This window comes from Rhincodon typus, chromosome 14 (genome assembly GCF_021869965.1).
Source record: "Rhincodon typus isolate 14 chromosome 14, sRhiTyp1.1, whole genome shotgun sequence".
Taxonomy (NCBI): Eukaryota; Metazoa; Chordata; class Chondrichthyes; order Orectolobiformes; family Rhincodontidae; genus Rhincodon; species Rhincodon typus.
In genome coordinates, this window is record NC_063345.1 from 27,040,978 (window position 1) to 27,046,977 (window position 6,000).

The 6,000-nt window shown below is 39.9% G+C and overlaps 1 protein-coding gene across 4 annotated transcripts in view; it reads left to right on the forward strand.

The window, feature by feature from the left end:
- The window catches only part of LOC109927342 (E3 ubiquitin-protein ligase MSL2-like), a 39,505-nt gene that overhangs the window by 23,340 nt on the left and 10,165 nt on the right, over positions 1-6,000 (forward strand). For 2 of the 4 annotated variants that reach the window (XR_007263687.1, XR_007263689.1), the window contains exon 2: positions 1,246-1,442. The gene's annotated coding sequence lies outside the window, so the exon portion shown is untranslated. Of the gene's footprint in view, positions 1-1,245; positions 1,443-5,631; positions 5,869-6,000 lie in introns of those variants that run through there. The other 2 variants (XR_007263686.1, XR_007263688.1) reach the window with 2 other exon arrangements.

Sequence of the window (6,000 nt, forward strand, 5' to 3'; positions counted from 1 at the left end):
TCAATTTATTTAATGCAATATAAATTGTTGGAAAGCAATAACAAAATCGGTTTTAGTGCGTTACAAACTTTGGATTGACTCTTCCTCATACGCTCATTCCTAGAGTCACTATAAATCAGCAAGCTTAAATGTGGTGCTTGAATGAAAATTCAGTTCATACTGATTGCAGATAGCTTGATAACCAGCCTTATGGAGTAGAGTTGTAAGTGTACAGTAGATAAATGATGATGTATAACAGTCAGACGTTAATGTATTTTAATAGGCTCAATGTTAAATGTTTGTTCTGTGCTCAGAACGTAAAATCTCTAAACTTTGAATAGCTTCTGTTATGGTCCATTAAAACAAGTTACATTTTGAATACTTGAATAATTTGTAATTATTTTATTAAAGTGCTCTAATTGATTGAACAGACTTCTATTTTGAAAATAATTTACATTCTGAAAAAGTTTATTACATTATTTTCACAAGCAAGCTCCAAGTTTCTTGTACTTTGCCATTCTTCAGAATTTTCCCTAGACAGCAAAAGACATAAAGCTAAATGCCTAGTCTTTTTAAAAAAATCTCCTTTGTCAGATATGTTTCACAAAAAATGTTTCTAGCTTCCGCAATGACTGAGTTTTCCCTCCTAATTCATATAGTAAATGCAGCAAGAAAATGAGTAGGCTGATTACTTCTCAGTGCTCAGTTTGCTGAGCTGAGCATAGTGAGATGATGTCATGGTTAGCCTCTGTGCCTTTTGGCTTGGAAGCATGGTGGGACAAGTTGCAACTGAGAACCCAGTATGTGCTAAGGTATAGATCTGGATTGCAAAACAAATGACTAAAATGCAATTCCTTCAAGTGGGAAATTGGCTGGAGAGAAAAAATGAAGTTGCCCCAGTTGATGACAAATTGTTCCCTAAAATGCTTTACCATTTTCTTGTGGCATTGTTGTCATATCTCTGTCACATCAGAAACTACTTATTTCTTTAAAAAAAAGGTGCAGTTTGTGGTATTATGATATTATCACTGGACTAGTTTTCTAGAGACTCTGAATTGCTCTTGGAACATGGATTCAAAGCCCTCTGGCACAATTCAATTAATCAATCTAGAATTAAATTGTGGAATGCATTGTTGATTGTAATAAAACCTATTTGATTCACCAATGTCCTTTTCGGGAAGAAAATTCTGCCATCCTTCTCTGAAAGAGCAGTCAGGTTGACAATCCTTTTTTAAACTGCCTAACAAGCCTATCATTTGTATCTAGGTGGAAATTTATATAAAGGGAATGAAACCTGGACCACCTGGAAGCAACCAACACATCAGAAATGACATCAGGTCAAACATGGGCAAGGACACCACCTGCTGACTTCCAAGTAATGCCCACCTACAGCTGATGAATCAGTTCTCACTCATGTTGAACATCACATGGAAGAATTTTTGAGGGTGGTAAAGGCACAGAAGGTACTTTATTTGGGGTAACTTCGCCACGGCACAGCCTCCCTCACCACAAGTTGCTCAGTAGCACAATTATTGACTGAGCTGGCTGAGACCTAAAGGACAGAGCTGCTAGACTGAGTCTACTACAGATTGTCAAGAAACCAACAAGGGGGAAAAACGTACTTGACCTTGTCCTCACCAATTCATCTGCCACAGATGCACCTGTCTGTGTATCAGTATCAGTAACAGGATCACACAGTCCTTGTGGAGATGAAGTCCTGACTTCACACTAAGGATACTGTCCATCATGCTGTGTGGTTCCACCACCACGCTGAACGGGATTGATTTTGAACAAATCTAGCAACTCTATAATGGGTATTCATGTAGCACTGTCATCCTTAGCATGAACAGAATTGTGTTCAACCACAATCTCTTCCTTATTGACCTAACATATCCCTCACCCAACTAGTACAACCAAGCCAGGAAATTAATCCGGTTCAATGAACAGTGCAGGATGACATACTAGGAGCAGCATCAGACATACCTAAAAATGAAGTGCCAATCCTACAACACAGGCCTACTTCAGGTGAGGTGAGAGTGACAGCCATCGTTCATGCTGACCATATTATCCTAAATTAATCTAGTCCCATTTGCCAGCACTTGGCCCATATCCCTCTAAGCCCTTCTTATTCATGTACCCATCTAGATGCCTTTTAAATGTTGTAACTGTACCAGCCTCCCACCACTTCCTCTGGCAGCTCATCCCATACAATGTGCCACCCTCTGCATGAAAAAGTTGCCTCTTAAGTCTGTTTTAAAAATTTCCCCTCTCACCTTAAATCTATGCCCTCTAGTTTTTGACTCCCCTCCCCTGAGGAAAAGACCTTGGCTATTCGCCCTATCTAATCTGGGTAAACTAGTGTTTACCCAGTTTATTCGAGTCCTTTGAAGGAGTAACATACCTTGTAGTTAATGGGAAGCTTCACGTACTCTCTTTGGATTTCCAGAAAGCATTTGACAACACACCATAAAGAAGGACATTTGTGCAAAATCGGAGCCCACAATGTAGGGGTTAACATGGATAGAAAGTTGGTTGACTGGCAGAAAACAATTCCTACATGGGTCTTTTCCTGATTGGCAGTAAATGACAATTGAGTTTGACAGAGGTCTGTGCCGGGCCATAGCTAAATATGCACACTGATAAACAGGAAAGTATGTTGTGAAAAGGACACGAAGAAGTTTAGTGCGTGGGCAAAAATAGGGTAGGTGTTGCTCACTTTTGCAGGAAGAATCAATAAAGCAGAGGATTAATTAAACAGAATGACTACAGAATTCCAAAATGCAGAGGATTATAGGGTCACAAAAGGTCAATAAGCAGGTACAGCAGGTTACTAATAATAGTACTGACAAATTGTTAGCATTTATTAAGGTAAGAATTGAACATAGAAGGTTCTGCTTCATTACATAAGACATGCGTGAGAGTATATCTCAAATAAGGTGTGTAGTTTTGGTCTCCTTATTCAAGGAAGGGCGTAAACTCACTGGAGGTGGTTCAGAGGAGATTTGCTAGATTGATACCTGGAATGAATGGACTGTCTTTTGAAGGAAAGTTGGACAGACTGGGCTTGTTTCCACTGGAGCTTAGAAAAGTGAGAGGGGACTTGATTGAAGTATACAAGTATATCTGAATAGTGGCCTTAACAATGTGGGCATGGAAAGAATAGTTCCTTTTTTTAGGAACTTTTGGGGTTGGGGGGGGGCGTCACCCTTTTAAGTCGAAGATGAGGAGAATTTCTCTTGTTCAGAGGGCTGTGTGACTTTGGACCACTCTGCCGAAGGTGGTGATGGGAGCAGGGAATTGAATATTTTTAATGCATGTCTACAAGAATTGAAGGATTGGGGATAGACAGGAATGTGAAATTTGAAATGCAAATACATCAGCAAAAACCTTATTGAATGAGAGTGCAGGCTCCCAAGTACCAAAAGGCCTGCTCCTGCTCCTAACTCCCATGACCATATGGGGAACATACAATCCATCCAAAACAGAGTATGTAATGACTCTGGCATGTGATCCACATCAGGGGTTTCCAACCCTTTTACCTCTGAAAGCATCATCTTGGTCTAAAATTTCCATGCAACACCCTCTAAAATTCTATCGTATCTGTCTGAAAATAAACTATACACTTAACATAGAAAATATGAGCAGCAGTAGGCCCTTCAGACCTTCGAACCTGCTCTGCTAACCAAGACAATCATGGCTGATCATTCAACTCATACCTTATTCCCACATTTTCTCTGTTCCCTTTGATCCCTTTTGCATGAAAAACTACATCTAACTCCTCGATAGCATAATTAATCATACTTAATGCGAAACATGTCGCTGGTGCTAAGCACCAACTTTGTCAAGATGTGGAGATAGCTTGGACAAGTATGTATACATGTCAGCAGTCATCCAGTCTCACATCAATAACTCAAACTGAACAGTTGGCTCACACTATTTAAAAGCATTGGGCAAGGGAGCAGCAATGAGAGAGAATTACAATAAGTCAAACATCATAATAGAAGAACATGGATCTCAACAGTTAAAAGTGCATTAGAAATACTGTCAGAAGTTTAAGTTTAATATTGAACTTTGTAAATTAATTTCAAAAGAACGTAAGAAATAGGAGCTGGAGTAGGCATCTGGCCTGTTGAGCCTGCACTGCCATCCAATAAGATGATGGCTGATCTTTTTGTGAAGTCAGCTCCACTTACCTGCCTGCTTCCTTAATTCCTTTACTGTTCAAAAATCTATCTGTCTTTGCCTTAAAAACATTAAACAAGATAGCCTGAACTGCTTCACTGGGCAGGGAATTCCACTGATTCATAACCTTTGGGTGAAGAAGTTCCTCCTCAACTCTGTCCTAAATCTGCTCCCCCTTATTTTGAGGCTATGCCCCCTAGTTCTATCTTCAGTCACCTCCCTGTTTCTGTCTTATCTATTCCCTTCATAATGTTATGTTTCTATAAGACCCCCCCTCATTCATCTAAATTCCAATGAGTACAGCCCAGGTCTACTCAATCTCTTCTCATAAGCCAAGCCTCTCAACTCCAGAATCAACCTAGTGAACCTCCTCTGTACACCCTTCAGTACCAGTACATCCTTTCTTAAGTAAGGAGATCAAAACTTTTCATAGTACTCCAGTATGGCCTCCCCAACATCCTACACAGCTGCAGCATAACATCCCTATTTTTAAACTAAAACAATATTTTCCTTTTTTTAGCCCAAAGTAAAATAAGTAAAGAGATGTGGTATTTATAAATGATACACTGCAACAACTCACCAAGCCTGTTTTGACAGCGTTGTCCAAATCTGTAACTTCTACCACCAAGTAGGAGAAGTGTGGCAGATATATGGGGCAGATATTTCCTTTCCAAGTCATACGTTATCCTGACTTAGAACTGTATCGTATTTCCTTCACTGTCACTGGGTCAAAATTTAGGAACTCGGCCCTAATCAGCACTGTGATGTGCCTATACCACGTATACTTCAGATCAAGGAGTCAGTTCACTGTCACCTTCTCTAGGGCAATAAGCCCTGGCCTGGCCATCTATGCCCACATGCTGTGATGTCTTTTTTTAAATTTTGAAATGGTATATTTAAATAGCTAGCAAATACTTTTAAGATACTTAGGGGTGATTTCAAGGGATGTTAACTACAGTATCCTAATATTAACTGGGACCACCACCACCACCTCAAGGGCATCTAGGGATGGGCAATAAATGCTGGCCAGGCAGCAATGCCCACATCCAATGAAAGAAAAATAAATAAAATCAATGTAAAACATATTGAAGATGCAGAATTTTTTAAATGAGGAAGTTTTTTTTAACCAGTATATAAAAAGCTCAACAAGTGAAGGGACAGTTCTGGTTTTAGAAAATGAAGCTGCATATGGAGTTTCAGTGGGATGGTAACTTGGTGATGGTCACCATTGTTCAATTAAATTTAATGTAGTTCTGGAAAAGAACAACAATAAACAGCGAGTCATCGTTTTAAATTGACATAGACCAGTTTTTGATGAGTTGTGATGTGAAGTGAATTGGAAGAACTATTCAAAAGCAAATCGGTATCAGAGCTATGAACATACTCAATTTGGTGACACAGTGCCAAGAGAAGCAAAGGAGAAGTAATGGATACCTTGGATCCTCATTGTCCAATTCTCTACGGCTATAGGTGTGGTGTCAGAGGATTGGAGGATGGCTTGTGGCAATGTGACACTGTTCAAAAAGGGAGGAAGGGATTTCGCAAATAATTACAGGCCAATTAGCTAAGCCTCAGTGGTGGACAAACGATTGGAAACATTGAGTAGCATTACAGATCATCATTTAGGTAAGTGAAGATTAATCAAGGGCATTCAGCATACATTTGTTAAAAGAAGGTCAAACCTGACTAGAAATAGTAGGAGATAACAAGGTGTAGAGCTGGATGAACACAGCAGGCCAAGCAGCATCAGAGGAGCAGGAAAGCTGATGTTTCGCGTCTGGGCCCTTCTTCATTTTTCTGAAGAGGGGTCCAGACCCGAAACATCAGCTTTCCTGCTCC